The 22303-nt window shown below is 44.4% G+C and overlaps 2 long non-coding RNA genes across 2 annotated transcripts; one reads left to right on the top strand and one right to left on the bottom strand.

Moving 5' to 3' along the window:
- The first annotated feature begins 203 nt into the window (after positions 1 to 203).
- On the top strand, positions 204 to 4834 carry LOC308057389. Its single transcript, XR_013925247.1, has 2 exons — positions 204 to 559; positions 4340 to 4834. It is a non-coding gene; the product is annotated as an uncharacterized lncRNA (long non-coding RNA).
- A 10186-nt stretch (positions 4835 to 15020) lies between these two features.
- On the bottom strand, positions 15021 to 20588 carry LOC308057388. Its single transcript, XR_013925246.1, has 2 exons — positions 20199 to 20588; positions 15021 to 15630 (listed from the first exon to the last, which is right to left on the bottom strand). It is a non-coding gene; the product is annotated as an uncharacterized lncRNA (long non-coding RNA).
- Positions 20589 to 22303: the final 1715 nt, after the last annotated feature.

Below are 22303 nucleotides of genomic sequence, written 5' to 3'. Positions count from 1 at the left end.
AGAGAAGATAACCGCCAGACAGAAACAAGACAGACGACCCCATATAAAGATATATGAGTAAGGGGTTAACACCTCCACTACATCCAGGATGCTGCTTGTAAAAGAGAAGATAACCGCCAGACAGAAACAAGACAGACAACCCCCTATAAAGATATATGAGTAAGGGGTTAACACCTCCACTACTTCATAAACACGAAAGTAAAAAGTATAAAAAAGGACTGTTTAAACTGCTCAGGGCGGCAGTTGGTGGAGCGCAGACTCCCCTGCCGTCCAGCGCTGTTTTTGCTCATATTCTACTTGCTATAATTAATACAATTTTAATTGGATTATGATCCGTTGTGGTCTCAATTTATAACAATTCCTGGTGCCGTGACTCGGATAAGGAACAGTGGGCTTTGGTCCTCCGGGGAGGCACCCCGCGACATTTCGCGGCCCCGCGACCAACAGCTTACTCCAACCTTACCGACGAACCTAAATTCTAGAATAATGAGCAAAGGAGAAACCGGTAAAATCCCATAAAAATTCTGTGCACGGGAGTCCGGACGAAGACGCAGGACGCGTAAGTATATTGCGAATTTGTTCGCAAGGTTTGCCGTTCAGGCGGGATTGGGTTTCCTGGAATATAACGAGTGAGAGGTTCGATATACTGAACCAAGCGAGTGTGGACTCTTAAGTACTGCGTTTCCCATCTCCCGCGAGGGACTGGGCCAGGAACAAGGGGAGCGAGTGAGTGTATGTTTGTGGATATTCCAGAAGATGGGGGCGAAGGGCAGCAAGCCTTCGACTCCCATGGGAAGGGTACCCACTGTACCTAAGAATACCCCTCTGGCATATATCTTGGACAATTGGAGATATTTCCCTGGAACCCTAGGGAAAGATAAGCAGAAAGTGATAGAATATTGTACTAAGATATGGGGAGGGAAGAGGATTTCTAAAAATGTCTTTTGGCCAGTCTATGGGTCAGAAGAAGATTGGGTAAGACAGCAATTAAACCTCTGGGTTAATAATAAAAAAACCCCTTAACCCGGAGGAGAGTCAATATGTGGAGGTGTGGCTAAAAAACCGGGAGCTAGACTTTACCCGCTGAATAAAATAAAAAAACTAAACAAAAGAAAAAGAAGGGAGAGTTAGACGAAACCCTTCTAACCCCCCCTCCTTACATTCCTCCTCCTGCTCCTGCAGAGGTCCCCAGAGCGCCCATTCCCCCACCAGAGTCGGAACAAGGGTCTCCCCCTCTTCCTAGACGCGTAACTAGAAGTCAAAAAGGGGCAGCTCAAATATACCCCCTAAGAGAAAAGCCCATGGGGGGGGACCTCAACCTGTGATCGGATATATTTCTGTGCCTCTAAATTCGGCTGACCTACGAGATTTTAAAAGGACCGAGATGGGAAACTTAATTGAGGACCCACTCGGAGTGGCAGAAAGATTAGATCAATTTCTGGGACCAAACCTTTATACTTGGGATAAGATGCAATCTATCCTTTGTCAATTATTTACTACCGAGGAAACCCAGGGACCCCAAGCAGATATTAAATGGCCACTCCAAAGACCTAATTGGGATAATCAGGATCCGGCGCATAGAACTCATATGCAGGACCTGAGAACTATAGTAATTCAGCGGATTAGAGAAGCAGTACCCTAATTGTTACTGTGATTTTGGCTATATTTTTTATAATAATAGTGAGCTCTTGGTGTTGCTGTAGAAAGATACCTGTGTGTTGCATTTTGTAAGTAGTAATTCTGTAAGTGATAAGTGTGTTCTGTGAGTGTAAGCTGGAATGTGGAGAAAAGTGGCCTTTTAATTAATAATTACAAGGTTATTAATAATTGTTATACTCATTTATGCTGGAAATGTGAGAACATTTCTGTATTCAGTATATTACAAATGTTGGTATGTGGTTATTGTCTTGAACATCCAAGGGGTGAATGTGAACCTCTGTATGTTTTAAAGTGTATATGGTGTAAAGAATTATTATATGTATGGTGGCGACAAGAAATTGAATGCCCTGACTGTAAGGTTTGGACGCCTTGGGATAAGAGAGAGAGCTGTAAGTGAAATTAGAGTCTCTGTGGCTGGGATAGCGATTGAGATAATAGTAAGAAAGGTCACTGGAAGGAAATGGGGGGGGCAGCTGGGGGAAGCGTGAATAAGAGAACTTTGGCTAAGTACTGCAATCAGTGGTGGCCCCTGTATAAGTTAGGGGACAGAGAAAATGGCCCTTAAACGGCACACTGAATTATAATGTTTTGCTAAAATTAATGTTATTTTTAAGGCGAGAGGAAAAATGGGATGAAGTAATGTATGCTGGTATGTTTTTCACTCTGAGGAATCACCCAGAGTGGCAAAAGAGTGTGGTATTAACCTAGCTCCACAAGATCCCTTAATATTAGCAATGGAAAAGGATCAGAGGGGAGGTTGTGGTTCCTTCTATGGAGCAACCAGAATGAAACACGTTGTAAGATAAAAAAACTTGTGCTAATGTATGTAAGATCTGAAGCCGGGGGGGGGGGTGGAGAGTCAAAAAACCCTGTGAAAGTGTTAAAGTATTGGGGTGAGTTTGTACAAAGCCCCGTATCCCCTCGAAGGTGCGGCTGAGTCACGCTGGATGCATGGCAGGGTGTTTGCTATTTGCCTGCGAAGGCTGATACGTAATAACACAGACTTAAAGCAACAAGGAGCAGATTTGCATTCAGGGTAAGAAAGAGTTAAAACAGAAGTGCTGTAGCAGAGGCAGGCTTGTGTAACCTGCAGAGCAGGAACAGCATCTCCTGCCCCGAACCCTTCCGATGGTGGGGAGGAGGGGGTTGCTGTTGCTGACGATTGAGCAGAAGGACCTGACAATGTCACCCCGATTGCTGCAGCATTTGCAGCACAACAGGACCGGTAACGGCCCCTCTAGGGCAGGCAGCGGGTCTGAGGAGAGTAAAGGTGAATCTCTGATGAGGAAATTTAGATGTTTGAAAGTTAGTTGTGAATAGGACTGGATAAAGGTTCGAGTTGATTTTTACTAAGGTAATCGTGATGTAGAAAAGTTGGTGAATACAAAACCAACTTATTTGGTGTTAAACTTCAGTGAAAAGAATTTGTTACAGTTGTGGGAGCTGCTGGCCGCCAGGAAAATATCCTGAAACCTTTAAAGTACAAACTAAGAAAACAAATAAGAATGCCAAATTCACCAAAATCTTTGTTGGGAAGAGATTTATTAGAACATCTAGACGTTTAAAGAAGGGGAAATGAATCCAAAAGTTAAAAATGATCAATTAACTAAAATGTTGAGCTTATCTTTAATTCAACAGAAAAGTGGAAGAGAAGACCTCCCTGAAGTAAAAGAAATCTTTAACCAGGTATATCTGAAAGTAAATTCCAAGTAAAGGGAAAAATGCTTTCCCTGTTACAGTAAAAATGATAAACAGGAGGCCTGCCTAGTTCAGGTAAAACAATATCCCTTGGTCAGCAAGGCTGTGGGGAATACTGCATAAAAAAAAACTAAAATAAAATACACTCTGTAGTAGTTCTACTAATGTAAATCTGTGTTTTACCATGACTGTGACTTGTTATGGGATGTGCAGATGAAGCTTTGCATTGACAACAAAGTACAAAGAATAAGGCTGGTCAAGTGCCTCCTACCACAATCAAGGGCAAGACTGGGTTGGCCTCTGTGTTTGCCACCAAGAAGGATCTTGAGCTCTGCTGCTGGCTGCAACCCAGTAGGCGTTGAGCGGTGGGGACATATGCCATGCCAGACCTTGATGTGAGGAAGGGCCCCCTCTGTTATAAGAGGGTCGTCCAGGAAGGAAGAACATAAGATGGCCCATTAAGGCACTGATTTGGAAATTGGAAACCGCCTGGCCGACCATGAAGCCATACAAGTAGCAGAGGAGGTAGGAAAAGAGGAATTATCCTTAATATCAGACGGTAAAATCCAAACTGTAAGTACAGATCAGGAGCCAAATTATTCTAACTTATTTGAGGGATGGTCGTATAGTGGTACCATCCAATTTAATATGGACCACAGCCGTAATAGAACATAATAAGATGCATTGGGGAGCTGATAATTTATATAAAAGTCTAAATCAGAAATTGATAGGGCAGAACTTGTATACTGTAATAAAACAGGTGACTCAGCGATGTGAAATGTGTTTGAAAATTAGCCAGGGCAACAGTGGCAAGTTGATTTTTCCAGACTCCCAAGAATTGAGGGGGTACCAATATTTATTAAATGAATGGACACCACAACGTATCATACAGTATTATAAACCTGCAACTTGGAATCCTAATGAACTTATTAACGGCGCTCGAGAACCTATCTACAATCTGAATCATATCATTCATCTACAGGCTGTCTTGGAAATTATTACTAATCAAACAGCTAAAGCTTTTGATGTTAAATGCAATTTATCAACACAGGATGGTTCTGGACTACCTGCTAGCCAAAGAAAGAGGTGTTTGTGGTAAAGTAAATGTTTCCAATTGTTGTTTGAAAATTGATGACAATGGTGAGGTAGTTAAACAAATCACATCAGAGACAGGGAAGTTAGCCCATGTTCCCGTCTGAACTTGGAAAGACGAATATTGACTTGTTTTCCTGGCTTCTCGGGAGCCCCTGGGTAAAACGAATCCTATTTTATTTGTTATGTGGATTAGCCACCTTATTGTTTTTGCCATGTGCTGTTCCATGTTTTATAAGATTAATTCAACACGTTATAACTAATATGCAATTTGCTATTATGGTTTCACCCGATGGCGTTAAACAAATGCGAGTAGTATGACAAAATGTACACACAAAATAACATTTTAATAGCCAACAAGAATTTGGAAACAATTGACTCTTAACAATTCAGATAACAATGTAAGCTGAGTAAAAAAAAAAATAGAATAGCAATAAAAACAAGCGCCAGGAACGCAAAGACGAGGATATGGAAACGCCTTTTATACTTTTTCACCTCCGCCATAAGTTCTTGACGTGAGACAACTGAAAAACGCACCCTCTGCCTAAACAGCAACAGGAAAAAAAAAAAAAAAAAAAAAAAAAAAATTTTGATCTTCTTTCTAATGAACCATATAGGTTAAACGTTTTGAGAACACTCACCTTACAGAATGTTCAGAGGGCGAAATGTCCACTCTAGACCCTTCTTCTCTGGCAGGTGACGTGGTGGTCTGGTGGTGAGAAAACCTTACATTGAAAACTGGGACCTGTCATTTGGCCATAGTGCCATAAATGTTACCATTAACAGACTTACCGGAGTGGTAAGCTCGGGAAAGGGGTTTGGGACTTCATCTGGGCACGCAGTAGCCATTGTTGATCATGCGAATGGTCCGTGTATACCTTTGAACATGCGCATGCGCGATTTTAAAGCCCCACAGAATGTGCTGGAAAAATCTGGAAAGACCGCGCATGCGAAATCCCTATAGTCTAGCCATGATAGTGACGCATTAAAAAAAAAAAAAAAAAAAAAAAAAAAGAACGTGTTAAGAAAAAGTGTTATTTTTAAGTTTTGGTTTTGTATGTTATTATTATATGTATTACCCAACTACGCCTATTGTAATTGTGACGTATTACCTTGTGAGTGTTATGATAAATGTTGGGATTGTGGAAAAAGGTTTATTTGCAGTGCCAAGAATGAAAGTAGCGTCTAATAAACAATAATAGGATAAAAAGAAAAAGGGGGGATTGTAAGAAACTATGGACTAGGATATTGTTTATTAAGATTTATGTTAAGCATAATGTAAAGACTAGGCGCCAGATATCCAGGATGCCTCTTGTGAAAAATAAGATAACTGCCAGATGTCCAGGATGCTGCTTGTAAAAGAGAAGATAACCGCCAGACAGAAACAAGACAGACGACCCCATATAAAGATATATGAGTAAGGGGTTAACACCTCCACTACATCCAGGATGCTGCTTGTAAAAGAGAAGATAACCGCCAGACAGAAACAAGACAGACAACCCCCTATAAAGATATATGAGTAAGGGGTTAACACCTCCACTACTTCATAAACACGAAAGTAAAAAGTATAAAAAAGGACTGTTTAAACTGCTCAGGGCGGCAGTTGGTGGAGCGCAGACTCCCCTGCCGTCCAGCGCTGTTTTTGCTCATATTCTACTTGCTATAATTAATACAATTTTAATTGGATTATGATCCGTTGTGGTCTCAATTTATAACAAGCAGAAGGCAGCTCTGCGCCTTAAGTGGCGACGTAGAGAAAAGATGTGTCTGCAGCGAAGCACGGGAGAGGGTCCGGAGGACAGAGCGTGTTGCAGGCACTTGGCAGCACACGGCCTCGGGAGGGGGAACAGACGCCATGGGTCAAGCTGGGGCATAAGGTAAGCTCAAGGAGAACCAGTTGGTTAATGGGACCAAACAGAAATGACTTGAACTGTACATGAACACTTGAGTGAAAGTTAAGACCGCTGTGCCTTTAAATGGGGACGAGGCTCGTAAGACCCAGTGAGGATTAAGTGTGACTAAAGGTCATCGTAAACGGTTTTTCCAGGTGTATAAAGTATTTTCCTGTCGCGACGAGCTGTGCTAGCTTTGTGGGTTTGCCCCCCAGCTCCCGTCCCCGCAGAGACGCGTGCCTGGTCCCTCGGCCGTGCGGATGCTCGATCCGTTGCACGGTGGGCGACGGGATCCGGCCGTTCGACGGCAGCATCAGGTCCCGAGGAGACGGTCGCTGCCAGCCCCGGCCGGCCTCGGCGCTCGGCGGGGCTGCGCGACGTCCCGGTGCGACATGTCCCTTCCCGGGGCTCGCCCCCCGTCTGGGTGCGAGGGGGGTGGCGTCCCGGCGGGTGGCGGGCCTGCCGGGGTGGGAGATGCGGCTCCAGGTGCTTTGCCCGCCGGCCCGGACGGTGCTTTCGCCTCTCGTTACGCGTTCGGGGGAGGCAGGAGGGTCGCCGTTACCGTCAGCGAGCCCGTGCTGCTGCCGCTGCCCGGCGTCGGGGCTGTGTGGCATCCCGGGGTGGCGGGGAGCGGAGCGATGCGCCTCGTCCTTGCAGGGTGCTGAGCTGCCCTTCCCCGGGGCCAGGGCTCGCTGCCACTTCCAGCTGCACAGGATTTGGTCCCGCAGCCTCAGTGTGAGGGCTGGATTTTCGCGAAACGAGGAGGAGCTGCTGGCACCTTCTGTACTGACGGGCGGCTTGATTTCTTGCTGTGCTTTTCGTACATCTTTAATAGCCCGGTGGAGTACAAATTGTAAAGGAAACTTCATACGCAGAGTTTTAAAGTTTGAAGAGAGATTATTCACCCTCTAGCTGTCATGAGGTTTCACCTCTCTTCCTGGCAGGACTGATCTTCCAGTTAGAAGTGAAACAAGGTCAAACGGTTAAAAAAAAAGGCTTCCTTCTGTCAGGGCGAATCTAAATCAATCAAATTCCCAGGCACCAAAGTGTGTTGTGTAACAAATGGGAGTGCAAAGGTAAGCACGTAGCTTTGCGTGTGCGAGAGCGGTTGTGGGACTTCTCTGTAAGTTCTAACACCTTGCTCTTTGCGCTGTTCTGCAAATTTGCCTGGATTTTAAGTATGGACAGAAGAGGGAGAGAACGAACATATGCATTTGATTTGCTTAATAGAAAATATCTTGGCAGAAACACATGCTTGTGCTGTGTATTCTGTTAGAGCTTGGCTTTTTAAAATACTCATGTGTTCTGTCTAATGAAAAGCTGGTAGTATCTCCCATTCACCTAAGAATATGTTCAAACATAGCTTGAGATATGCTGCTAATCACGGTAAGAAAAATGTATAGCTTAATATCAAACTAGCTAAAGTGCAGTCACTGGGGAATATCTCGGTGCTTGTAAACTTTAATTTAAAGAGTGCTGTGAGGCTGGATTACCCGATAACCAGTACAATTGAAACAGCAGTATACCCCCTCTTTTTTGAAGGAAGACTGTAGGTCGTTTTGAACAGCATAGAATCATAGAATCATTTAGGTTGGAAAAGTCCTTTAAGATCATTGAGTCCAGCCATTAACCTGACACTGCCAAGTCCATCACTAAACTGTGTCCCTGAGCACCACATCTACACATCTTTGAAATGCCTCCAGGGATGGTGAGGCCACCCTGAAACTTCCCTGGGCAGCTGGTTCCAGTCCTTGACAACCCTTTCAGTGAAGAATTTTTTCCTAATGTCCAATCTAAACCTCCCCTGGGGCAACCTGAAGCTGTTTCCTCTTGTCCTATCCCTTGTATCCTTGTTGGATCTGGTAGAAATGATCCCCTGATGGCAGTGTGTAAAGGATTAATTTAAATTCCAGATTCTGGTTGCCTGGCATTAGCAAAAATAAAGCTTTTCTGTTATTTCTCTTAACAGTTAAAAATTAGATGCAGGAAAAATAAAGAGAAACACCAAGTACTGAATTCCTCCCCCCCCCCCCCCCCCTCCATTTACATTTTGGTAAGAGGGAACTAATTTGCTCTCCTATCTGTTGTGCATCCTGGTGCTGAGCTAATCTTTTCTATGCCCTAGATTGTTATTAGCCTTGCTTGCTTATTACTGAAAGATTTACTTTCTAGGACTCCTTTTAATTCCGTTTGCTGCTACACTGCCTTTTGTCTTAAATGTTATTTTTTTGTAGTGTCCTTTGAAAGATTCTTGGCCTTTTCTAACCCGGGACAAATTTATAGTAGCCTGATCGAGTTTTCCTAATCATGAATGATCTTCCCAGCAGGATATGTTCTTTGTCTTCTTCCTAACGTGATTCAGGACACACTCTGTTTTAAAGTGCCCTTACCCTTGAACCATTATGCTGGGATTTAGTGTATTGACCCAAACTCTAGTAGATTTTTCTTGAGGCTTTTCTGTGTCACTTTGCACAGCACTCGTAAGATACCCGCTGTCAAAGTGCTTGCACTTTAGTAATAACACCTTGGCATTGTTAAAGTAAGTATGTTTAAATTTTCCTTTGGCCGACTCATCTGTTTTAATTCCTTAAGTATTCAGATTTGTTCTGAGACTGACGCGTGGAAAGCAGACTCCACAATCTGTAAGATTGTAAAGTAGGTATGTTTATTCAGCGCTGGGCAGCACGGGGACGGGGGGTGGGTGTGGGTGGGTTAGTCCTGCCAAAACCGTGTGCGCCTGACACGAAAACTTGCTCTGTTTTTATAAGGCATCTCATTACATATTCATAATGTGTTGTAATGCGCCTATACATATGCATTACCTATCCCCGCTTCATATTAAAATTAGTTCTGCGAGCTATTTCCATATTTTTTTCTCGACTGAGTTTGCGCAGTGTCCCCTGGTGGTGGTCGTCAGGGGTCCTGAGGATGAAGGCAGGCGAGTCTTGCTAGTTACCCCCACATCTGGCGCAGGCTCAGTAGCGTCCTGGTTTTTGTCCAAACCGCAGAACTGGCTTTAGCTTGTTCTTGCAAGGTTGTAATTGTTCTTTTGACTTATGTGGTCATAAAGCTGGACTTATAAGGTCATAAGGCTCTTTACTCCTGTATACCTTATCACAACACCCAAACAAACCATGTAAGATCTGGCAAACAGCTAAGCAGACTATTATAATCGTTAAAACTTTACCCTAAACGGCCAAGCAGACTATCATTACCCTAAACAGCTAAGCAGACTATCATAATAATCATTAAACTTTACTCTGTCTCTTAACCTCTTCTCTCTCAGTCCCCCCTTTTCAAAGAAATTAGTAAATTCTTTTACTCAGACTCGAAGTATTGATTAGATTCTAATTTTTGTCGCAGTTGATTTCTCTTCCATTCACTATAGGAATTTCCAGTTCCCTTAAGCCACCAAAATCCACAACGGATAGCTATACCAATAATTAAAAGTAGAAAGACAATCACAATGATCATTACAAATAATTGTTTTAACCATGTTAGATTGGGCAACCAGGATGTCAATTTCTCCCATAATTCAGAAAAGCCCCAAGAAGTGTTATCTTGTGTCACTTTATGTAGAATATTTACTTGTTTCCTAATTTCTTGGAGGTCCTCTGTAATTCGCCCGCTTTGATCTGCATACATGCAACAATCTACATTGATCACAGTGCATACCCCCCCTTGGAAGGCTAATAGCAAATCTAAAGCCATACGATTCTGTGACACTATTTTTGATAAGTCAGTAACTTCCTTCTGAAGTGCCAGGAGAGCATCAACTGTCCTATTTTCCACTGTTTCTATTATAGCTGAGATGTTTATTATTGCCTTTTCCAACTCACTAACCCCTAAAAACGGAATGAACCATCGCGCAAAACTGTGGAAACTCGTTGGTCTGTTTATGAGGGGGTTATTTACAATGTTCCGTTTTTTCCTTATGGGGGGTCGTGTTGACCCGTCAATGATAGTAATATTGGGGACCAGACCTCCCAGAGTGCATGCTCCTCGCCATCCTATGGGCAAGACTTTACGAGCCATTGTGCCGCACAACCAATACCACCCTGTCCCTCGTGGGGTCGGGAGACCGGTATAGTTCAATTTCAAAAATCCCAAATCTCTACCTGTCATATTTAATGTATGACTTCGGTTACAATTTGGGTGTTCTCCCACGAACAGTCCTTTTCCCGAACTTACCAGGCAGTTATCCCCCAGTGTGCTGGTCTCTTTGACAGTGATTTTTAATTCTCGTCCCCACTTAACCTGAGGGTCTGTGCTCCAGATTGTATTTCCCCAAAAGGAGCCGTCTTGGCGGTTCGTCAGGGGAACTGGCAGTGGGATGCCTATTAACGGTATCTCATAACCAGAATGTCTTGGCATTTGGGTACAGATCCAACAATCTGTCTTATTTAAAATTTTGGTGATGTTTTGAATCGCCTGAACATACCAGTTCTCTCGCCAGGCCGCTGTGTCTATCACCTGTGAAATTATCAGAATCATATTAAATTTAACCCACATCCTATCTTTTTAGCTTGAGCTTTAACGGCCCTTGAATTTCTGATGTCCAAAGCTTTTGTGGCGACTTCTTCACACGGGTATGATGAATCCAGGCATTCTGTTCTTTAATTTTGACTGCTGTGAAGGAGGTGAGGAGTACTTGGTATGGTCCTTCCCACTGTGGTTTCAAGGTTTTTTCTGCAAGAGACTTTACATATACATAATCTCCAGGTTGGATATCATGTACAGGCCCATCCAGGCCCCTTCCTCGGGTCCCAGTTACATGTTTTCCAGTTTTATTGAGCTGCTTGCTCAATGCCACCATATAGGAAGTCATAATTTCATCCCCAATTTGCATTGATGTCCCCTTTTGTATTCCATAGGGGCGTCCATACAGAATTTCAAAAGGGCTCAGTCCTTCCCTCGCCCTCGGTCTTGTCCGTATACGCAAAAGGGCTAAAGGGAGAGACTGAGGCCATGGCGAGTTTGCTTCTTGTCCCAACTTTACAATTTGCTGTTTGATTAAGTGGTTCATTTTCTCCACTTGGCCACTCGACTGAGGGCGATATGGGGTGTGAAGTTGCCAATCTATACCTAAATGGTGGGTGGTTTGTTGCACTATTTTTGAAACAAAGTGTGGTCCTCTGTCAGAGGATATGGTTGCTGGAACCCCAAAACGCGGTATTATTTCTTGTATTAGTATTTTAGTTACCTCCCGAGCCTTGGCAGTTCTGGTTGGGAATGCTTCTGGCCAACCTGAAAAGGTATCAGTTAATACCAGCAAATATCGGTACCCCCCTTTTCTTGGAAGTTCTGTGAAATCAACCTGCCATTGTTGTCCAGGCCCATTACCCTTTCCAATCTGGCCCATTTCTAATTTGGGAGTATTCTTTGGATTAGTCTGGAGGCAAAGGTCACACTGTTGAGTCACCTGTCTCACTATGGTATATAAGTTTCTAGCTACAATATCTTTTATCAGATGTTTATACAGAGCCTCCATTCCCCAATGTCTCTTCCTATGTTCTTCCCGTATTAAGTGCCACAGTAAATATGAGGGGACAATTAACTTTCCCTGTGGGGTATAAGCCCATCCCTCTTTATTATATGATCCTTCTAAGTCTGAAATAAGTTTCTGATCTTCCCTAGTGTATTTTGGTTTATCTTGTAGGGAAATATGCCTATCGGGGATTAAAGCCCCTGCTACTTTTATTTTTGTTTTGGCTACTTGTTTTGCCTCTCTGTCCGCCAGTTCATTCCCTTTTTCCAAATCTGAGCTCACTTTCTGGTGTGCCTTAATATGCATAATTGCCACTTTCTCAGGGAGTTGGACAGCTTCTAGTAACTTCAGAATTTCTTCTGCATGTTTGATATTCTTTCCTTGGGAGTTCAATAAACGTCTTTCTTTTCAAATTGCTCCATGTGCGTGTACAACTCCAAAGGCATATTTTGTGTCTGTGTAAATGTTTACAGTTTTGCTCTGAGCCAACTCCAGGGCTCGAGTTAGGGCAATTATTTCTGCCTTTTGTGCGGAGGTGTTCATGGGCAAAGGTCCTGACTCTATTACCTCTTGACTGGTGGTGATGGCGTATCCTGCGTGTCGATTGCCATTCAGGACATAGCTGCTCCCGTCTGTGAACCAGTTTTCTCCGTTTTCTATGGGGCTATCCTTCAAGTCTGGGCGACTTGCGTATGTCGCTTCAATAGTTTCCAAGCAGTCATGATGCACTGGTTCTCCTGTGTTTCCGCTGAGAAAAGAAGCTGGGTTGACAATGTTAGTAACCACGATTTCCACATCATCCTGTTCCACTATTACAGCTTGATATCGCAGGAATCTTTGTGGAGATAGCCAGTGTCCACCCTTTGCTTCCAATACTGCCGACACTGCATGGGACACAAAAACAGTCATTTTCTGGCCCAGGGTGAATTTTCGGGCTTCCTGTATATTTAGTATCACAGCCGCAACTGCCCTTAGGCATCCAGGCCAGCCCTTTGCAGTCGCGTCTAACTGTTTAGAGAGGTAGCCAACTGCCTGACGATACAGACCTAGCTCCTGTGCCAATATTCCTAGGGCAATGCCCTGTTTCTCGTGAGAAAAAAGGAGGAACGGCTTACCCACATCTGGGAGTCCTAAAGCCGGGGCTGACATCAGAGCCTTCTTTAGTTGTTCAAAAGCTTGTTCAGCCTCTTTATTCCATTCGAGGTGTTTCTGCTCAGTCGCTGTCAGCGCATATAATGGTTTAACAAGCCGTCCATAATTGTAGATCCACAATCGACACCACCCTGTCATTCCCAGAAAGGTTCGCAATTCCTTTACCGTCTGGGGTTTTTTAGTTTGGCATATCACCTCTTTGCGGGCCTGCCCCAAAGTTCTCTGTCCCGCACTGATCTCATAGCCCAAATAATTCACTTTACGCTGCATTACCTGGGCCTTCTTCTTGGACACCCTGTATCCTTGAAGCCCTAAGAAATTCAACAGACTCACCGTCCACGCCATACAATCTTCCTCTGTGTTGGTAGCGATCAGAATGTCATCCACATACTGTAACGATTTTCCTTTCTCGGACGGGGCTTCCCAGGATTCCAGGTCTCTCGCAAGCTGATTGCCGAAGATGGTAGGACTATTCTTAAATCCTTGCGGCAACACCGTCCAAGTGAGCTGGGTCTTTCGACCACTTTTAGGATTTTCCCACTCGAATGCAAACAACTTTTGACTGGCTTCGTGGAGAGGGAGGCAAAAGAAAGCATCCCTTAAATCTAGAACAGTAAACCAGATTAATTCAGGTGCCAATACAGTCAGTAGGGTATACGGGTTTGCCACGACTGGGTAGAGATCCTCAGTAATCCTGTTCACTGCGCGCAAGTCTTGAACCACCCTATATGACCCATCGGACTTCTGAATAGGTAATATAGGGGTATTGAATTCAGACTCACATTCCTTTAATAGTCCTAGCTGCAAAAATTTTTCTATCACCGGCCGGATTCCCTCCCTGTCCTCTTTCTTTAGAGGATATTGTTTAATCCTTACCGGTCGTTGACCTTCCTTTATCTTAACTTCAACAGGTGGAGCATTTTTCGCTCTTCCAGGCACATCAGTAGCCCAGACTCCTGGATACACTTGGTTCAGAATTTCCTCATCAATTTTCCCTTCCGAGGGGAGACTAGTTAGGACTAGACTTAATGCCTGTGTATATTGTCGATCCTTTACCTCCAGAGTAATTTCCCCTTTTTCAAACGTGATCTTTGCTCCTAATTGTTCCAACAAATCTCTCCCCAAAAGTGCCTTTGGGGAGTTGGGCATGTATAAGAACTTGTGGATACCCCATTGTTTTCCCAATTTATACTTTAAAGGTTCGCAAAAATACGCCTTTTCACTTTGACCAGTTGCTCCCTGTACTACAACGTAATCATCTCCTAAAGGCATTAAGGCTTGTTTCAAAACCGAATATGTCGCTCCTGTATCTATCAAAAACTCCACTTGTTGCTGCTTTTCCCCTAGCTTAATTATAACCAGTGGATCCGCTAGAGTAGATTCCCCAGGTTCCCATCAGTCTTCTATTACATTGGCTATCTTCACGTTCGCCGAGGTTTTCCGACCCCCTTCCCTGTTTCTAGGACATTCCCTTTTCCAATGACCAAAGCCCCTGCATATAGCGCACTGATCCTTTTCTAATCGAGACGAATCTCGCCTACCACCTCTCCGTTCCCCTTTTTCTTGAATGGCAGCTATCAATTTCCTTTGTCCCCGCCGATATTCTTCTTCTCTATTACTAAACACCCTCCATGCTTCATCCAACAATATTTCCAAATTTCTACCTTCTGTAGAACGCAGCTTTTGAAGTTTTCGCCTTATGTCCCCTGCAGATTGACCCAGGAATAAAGAAACTAATTGCTGGATCCCTACCTCAGACCCAGGGTCCAGCGGCGTGTTACGGCGCATCACATCCCTCAGCCGATCCAGGAACTCAGACGGGGACTCAGAAGGAGTTTGCTTAACTGCATATAAAGCTGACCAGTTTATAGTTTTGGGAATTGCTCTCTCCATTCCCTTCGAAATCCATTCCTGATATTCCTGTAATCTATGCATATGTGCCGATCTATTAGCATCCCACTTTGGGTCTTGGAGGGGGAAATGTTCCTTAACATCCCCTCCTGTAATTTTATAATGGTCTTCGGCCAAATTTCCTGCTGTTTTCAAAACTAGCTGTTTTTCAGTTTCAGTCAAATATTCCAATACTAATTGTATATCATTCCAATCGGGATTGTGTTGTTTTACGATAAATTGGAAATGCCTGGCTACACTTATCAGGTCACTTCTATAATCCTTTGCAATCTTTCTCCACTCTCCCAAATCAGCAGTGGAGAAAGGCACTTTAATTAGCATTGTTCCACCATCTGGCCCCACTGCCTCTCGGAGGGGTGCTTGTAAAATAGTCAGGGCAGACTTCTGCCGAGTGTGGGAAGATACAGGGCTATCAGGAGGATTTGAAGCTCCTTCCGAGTCCGCATCCTGGTCCCGTGCCCGGGGGGGAGGTTTAAACAAGTCATTTAAGTCTTGTTCTGGGGCTTGGTGAACTTTGTCTGCCTTTGTACACCTCTGCCCAATGCTGCAGGAAGAACAGCATCTTTTTAGTTTACTTCTACCCCCTTTATTTTCTCGCTCCAATGCGAGTACCATAGGGTCCTGTGGGGGTGTTATCCCACAGTCCCTTTGCCACTCCGGATGGTTTCGCAGCGTGAAAAACATATCTGCATATGACACTTCATCCCATTTCCCTTCTCTTCTCAAGAACAGCATAAGCTGTAACTGCGGCGAATGAAGAGACGGGACGCAGCTTGATGCAAGCAAATGTCAATTTATTGTACAGAAGCACGAGGTTTTATAGACTTTCAGAAGCTGCGCTTTTAAACTAATTGGTTTTGAAGCTAAGCCTTGCATACTAGGCAATCCCTGATTGGTGGTTAGCTGCCAGCGATTAACAGCAAGGTGTTATCTTTCCTTGGCGCCATCCATCTCCCACTCCCCTGTGCTCTGCAAACATGCCTCATCATGTTAATTGTTGTCTAGACAAGCTCGAGCACATTCCCCTCAGCTAACTGATTGCCACGCGTGGTCCTGGTTTCGAGACCGCTCCTGCATCTCCCCCTTCCTGTTGCATAAAAAGAACCTTTGAAACCGAATGAGTAAAAACAAGGTATAAGTAATAGAACAAATAAAAAAGCAACTAAGACATATTATCAATGTCAAAATAACCCGCTGTCTCTGTTCCGTACAATTTTACAATTTCCCCTTTTTGTTTTTGAACAGCTAGTACCAGGTTTGCCATGTTCTGCAGGGCCCTTGCAAACATGACAGCAACCAAGGTAATAGCAAACAAACAATACTGCCAATTGAGTGAATGGATGCCAAAAAGGCTGACATTTTCAAAGATTTTCATAACATGTTAATGCAGTGGGGCACCTAAAATCCACGCAGCACATACCATCAAAATCCTCACAGCCATGTCCTTGAACCAACAACAAAAAGCAGTGGCAATTTTGACTCACATTCTTAACTGCCTACCAAACAAGGTGATTTAACTCTTTAATGCTTTCCCTGCTGTTACTCTGGATAAGAGAAGAACCGCTGCGACACGTTCCCATCATAGCCTCCTACTACATTAGCATCTACAGAAAGACAATGATCGACATTCAAAGTGTAAACAGTATCATCTTCTTTTGGATTAACATTATACATAGGTGGAAGGGCACACCAAACAAGAACTGGTTCAGTCAAAAAATTCGAAACATAGTGTGCCTTCTCTGAACATACCTCTGGGGTCATTCCCTTCGTTCCCTCTTTTTTTATGCAAAGAGAAACACTTTTACCATAACAGAGAAGCCCCTATTTACATCTCTGAGCCCGGACACAGACCGCAGCTGTATGCTCCACCAGGCTCAGGGCAGAAATCATTCATGTAGTTACATAGCTATATATCTCTACAAGCATGCAGACACCTATTAAACACTAGATAATCATGTTTATCTTTCCTCTTCTCCTTCACAATACCTAGCTGTTCTCTCATCTCTTGTTAGGTCACATATTCTCCAGCTTCCTCTCCTATCTCTCTCTTCAGACATTCTCTAACCTCTTTTTTGCTTGTTAATTGCGACGAGGCAAAGAGGGTGTGTAGCTGGGTGACCATGACCTGCTTTATGTTACAATCAACTAAACACTGAATACAGGAAAAAAAAGGCATGGGAGACATAAGGCAAACATCAATAAGGTGGTTAAAGATAATTATAATAAATCCTGTAATACTTTTGAGTCATGGCCCAAAGTTTCCCAGCCGTGAGAAGAGACCAAAGGCATCCCACCCCTGGCTCTGTTGCAGATCTTTGTTTTAAGGCTTTTGAGTTTTGTATACTTTTGTAAATTAATTCACAGTGGTCACTCAGATTCACGTAATACATCCTATCAAAGTCTTCACACTTGTGTCCCTGTGCTAATAATAAAAATCAATAGCAACTCGGTTCTGAAGCAACATATGATGGACAGAATCAACATCTGTTAATAAGCCAGAAAAAAAATAGTATTTGTAGTATTACTTTGTTTAGCAAGCTAGCAGCCTAATTTGCTAAGCAAGTTAAAAGCGTGTACTATTCTTACAGAAGAGATTAGAGAAGCAAAAATCTGTTATGCTGCATTCCAGAACTCGGCCTCAGAATTAGTCTGCTGTGAGTTCCGCGTTACAATCATTTGACACATGTTGGGGTTGCGATTGTGAAAGTTGCCCATTTACAATTTTCATTGGCATTATCACAGCTAGTTGTTTTAAAAGCAACCCTTGAGCTTCCTGATGTTCAACTTGCTGCAAAATATTCTGAAGCCAATCAATCAAGTTAGTATTAAAGTTAGTGACTCTCTAGGACCCTGCAAGACTGTGGCAAGACTCCCGCATCCGGACTGCCTTAATAGCCATTCCTTCATTTGCAAACAGTTGTCCCTGGGATACCTTGCCTGAGTCACAGAATCGGCACAATTAATTTCTCCAGCCAACTGCTCATAGTTAACAGCAATTCCCCGATTAAGGTTTTCAGTCAAGGCCACTACACGTAGCTCACAAAAATCAAATAACCACATCATATACTGTATCAGTTAGTACCATACAAAGCAATGACTTCCAATCATGCAGTGTGAGCGTATAAGGCTCTGCCATCACTTCAAGAAGGGACATAGCAAATGTATTATGAATCCTCCCTTCCCGCACTGCTTTGCTTAACTCTTTAACAGCCTCGTATTGCACAGGCTGCCACTCTGCAGGTTGATTTGTCTGACAAAATACTGAACATGCCATAGCGACTCCCAAAACCCATCACTGAAGTGTTTCCCGCTTGCATTCCTGTCACCAATCCCTCAGACTCCCTTTCACCCTCCCCAAAAATACAATCAATGCATCAGGAGAGACAAGGGGGTGGGGGAAAGGTCTAGCTCCTTTTCCAGATCTATAGGACCTGGATCAAAAGGTTTATCAGTGTCAATGGAATCATTGTCCAAGTTGTCCTGTTCCCGTGCTTGCTCCTGTGTTGTGAGGGTCGCTGCAATCAGTGACAGAAGCTTTGGGGGCAGAGGAGGTGTGGACGGAATCGCCATCACTGACGGTGTCTTGAGAAGAGTCGTGCTGTCGGTGGAATTTACAGCTTCCTCTGGTTTAGCACCGTTAGTAGAATTAGTCCACACTTGGCAAAGAGTAGTCAGAATTTGCCACCAAGATGCTAAATGCATTCCCGACACGGAGCTCCCCTCCGCGGCAGCATCATACAATTGGCTGCTGTATGTACACACTTTCATTCTTTCAAAGTCTCTAAAGTTTCTTGGCTGCTCACCTGTCTCGATGAGTACAGGTGTTATCCTCGGGGTTTAGGTTGTCCGCCTGGTCCAGCCAGCCAGACGATCGTTCAGCCAAGCCGTCTCCTCCGGAACGCAGCCCTCTTCCACGAGCTGTCTTTTTTATCAACCAGCTCCGTCCTTATTCTTCCAAGGCTTCGGAACACCACCATAGGGGTCACCATTTGAGGAGACTGAGGCACGGACTCCCGGATCTGACTAGAAGACCCTTCATGAGTCCATATACGTCTCTTTCTGGGGACGAAGCCTGATTCCCCGTTACGGATTTCCCACAGCTCACCTCTCAACTCCGGAGGGATTTCAGGCCGGCTCCCGCTTCCTTTCAGCGGATCATTCAAAGTTCTGTGGGATTTGCTGCATGTCGCTCAGATAGGCGATTCGAGAGCCCTTCACGTCAGATCCTTAAACGCATCACGTCGGGGTCACCAATTTGCGGCGAATGAAGAGACGGGACGCAGCTTGATGCAAGCAAATGTCAATTTATTGTACAGAAGCACGAGGTTTTATACACTTTCAGAAGCTGCGCGTTTTAAACAGATTGGTTCTTGAAGCTAAGCCTTGCATACTAGGCAATCCCTGATTGGTGGTTAGCTGCCATCAATTAACAGCAAGGTGTTATCTTTCCTTGGCGCCATCCATCTCCCACTCCCCTGTGCTCTGCAAACGTGCCTCATCATGTTAATTGTTGTGTAGACAAGCTCGAGCACATTCCCCTCAGCTAACTGATTGCCACGCGTGGTCCTAGTTTCCAGACCGCTCCTGCATGTAACAAAGTATTATAATCCAATGTTCCATTAAATGGCCACTTAACTTCGCCCTCTAACTTATACAATGGCCACCACTGATTACAATATTTAATGAGGGTCTTTTTACTTTCTGTGCTTCCCTTCCCAACAATATCCTTCCAATGGGCGAGTATACAACCCAGAGGACTCTTTTTTAGTATCCCTCCTTGGGTGTTACCCATTTTCAATATACTCTTAAGGAATTTAAACTGACTTTTAAATTCTCTTTTCACGCCTGTCAGCCACAGTCTCACTTATTCTCACTCAATTCCACTCTCACGGACGTCCATGCACTCAGAGAAAATCACACACACATCACTTCACACAAACACTATGGTTCGACAAATTCAAATTGGTAGTCTATTCCAAATGCCTTTATTGCCATAACCAAAATCAATACCAAAAGAAATCTAACATAGCATCGCTCCAGTTAACAACCTTTTAGCAGCTGTAAATATTTTGTGAATTACCAGAGGTCCGCTTACCCCTCTCCTGCTTCTCCTGGTTACCTCGAACTCAGTCGATCTATCCCCGAGATCGCTACCGGCCGCTCTATCGGCCAGCGAGTTTCCCAATTGCAGTCCCAAACCCTATAGGTACCCAACCCACGGGCACTATGCTGCACGCCAGACGTCTCTGCGCAATTTATCAGCAGCCCCGAATGTGCGTACGCTCAAGTCCCTTCGTTAAACATACCGTTAAATCTGCAGCTTCAAGAGGCTGTTGTCCACTCCCGCGGTGATCGGCCGGCAGCGGAGACTCCTCCGAGTAAAATGCTCGGGGCGCGCCTAGGAGCGTCCGCTCCGCAGTCGGTCCCGCAGCCGAGTGGAGATCCTCCTGGCTGGCTCGCCAGAACTGACGTGCGGAAAGCAGACTCCACAATCTGTAAGATTGTAAAGTAGGTATGTTTATTCAGCGCTGGGCAGCACGGGGAGGGGGGGGGGGGGGTAGTCCCGCCAAAACCGTGTGCGCCTGACATGAAAACTTGCTCTGTTTTTATAAGGCATCTCATTACATATTCATAATGTGTTGTAATGCGCCTATACATATGCATTACCTATCCCCGCTTCGTATTAAAATTAGTTCTGCGAGCCATTTCCGTATTTTTTTCTCGACTGAGTTTGCGCAGTGTCCCCTGGTGGTGGTCGTCAGGGGTCCTGAGGATGAAGGCAGGCGAGTCTTGCTAGTTACCCCCACATCTGGCGCAGGCTCAGTAGCGTCCTGGTTTTTGTCCAAACCGCAGAACCAGCTTTGGCTTGTTCTTGCAAGGTTGTAATTGTTCTTTTGACTTATATGGTCATAAAGCTGGACTTATAAGGTCATAAGGCTCTTTACTCCCGTATACCTTATCACAACACCCAAACAAACCATGTAAGATCTGGCAAACAGCTAAGCAGACTATTATAATCGTTAAAACTTTACCCTAAACGGCCAAGCAGACTATCATTACCCTAAACAGCTAAGCAGACTATCATAAAAATCGTTAAACTTTACTCTATCTCTTAACCCCCTTCTCTCTGACAGGTCGAGGAAAGGAGCACTTGTTCTTTACAGAGGATGAAGTAGCAGAAATAAATGTGTAAATAGGCATGACCATTAGGCCATTAGGGGTGTTTCTATGGGTATGTCTGCTATGCCCAGAATGGTGTAAGAACAGTAATCCGCTTTGCAAATTTGGCTGTATGACCATATCACTATGTTTAGAGGTGCAGGCATCAATAGATGCAAGTGTTTTCACAGAATTAAGAAAACCATCTTGTCCATGCAGACCAGCCATAAATGATGCACAGAACAACAAATGATAGAAAAAAAAATGTATTTTCAGATGCATATGAGTAAATAGAGTATTCTGTGCTGTCCTGCACACGCATGTGTGTACATGTATTCGTAGCCAGTGAGTCGTGGCTCCTAAGCCTGATTTAAAAACTAAATGAGTTCATTATAATCCCCTCCCCCCCAAAAAAAAAAAAATAAAAAAAAAATCTGAGGAATCAATCTAATCTGCTTTACTAAATAAACGTATGAAAATGCTTACCAGGGATAAACCTGGGGACTCTACATATTTCTCTCTTTTTCCTCCAACAGAATGAAATCACCTTTGAGACAATAAAGGAGTTGGAAGAGGAGCCAGTGTGTCCCATTCAGTGTTCTCTGTGTATCTGCGTGCACCGCTTCCCCTGTTTGGTTTCTGATCTAGACGGGAAGGACAGGGAGGGTGTAAGGACACTGCAACTCTCTCTCCAGAAGATTGGCTTTTGTGCTGGCTTCAGGCAGTTCTGAGCTCTTTGGGGCTTAAATCTCCCAGAATGGGTGTGATGTTGAGTTGTCTACTCCAGGGCAAATGGAGAGGAGGAGGGGCGCCTGGAGGGAGGACCACTGGCTCAGGGGACACCCTGAGCATCAGAAGTTGTTGGAACCACTGATGACTAGAGCTGTGACCAGGAGGGACCTCTCAGATTTCTCTGCATGTGGTACCCCAGTTGCTGGGACATACATTAAGCAGAGGTTGTGCGGTGTGGTGGGAGGGTGACTTGGTTTGCAAAGGGGGAGCTCAGGCCAAACCCCTGCCAGGCAGGTAGAACTGCAGATCCTCCCTGTGCTTCGCGTTCACCTTGCCTATGACAACGTGCCACAGAAAAGCTGAGCACAGCCCTTTGCTGACGCCCAGCAGCTTGTGCTCCCTGCTGTGCCCCTCTGAAATGTTTTGGTTGATCGTCATTTCATGGAGAGCTCTATTGTCCCCACAGCCAGGGCTACTGCAGCAGTAGCAAACCAGGGCTTCTAGTTACTCCCCGACGCCT

The sequence above is a fragment of the Falco punctatus genome (assembly GCF_963210335.1).
Source record: "Falco punctatus genome assembly, contig: scaffold_28, whole genome shotgun sequence".
NCBI lineage: Eukaryota > Metazoa > Chordata > Aves > Falconiformes > Falconidae > Falco > Falco punctatus.
The sequence above is the reverse complement of the archived record's forward strand: the minus strand, read 5'-3'. Positions and strand labels throughout refer to the sequence as shown.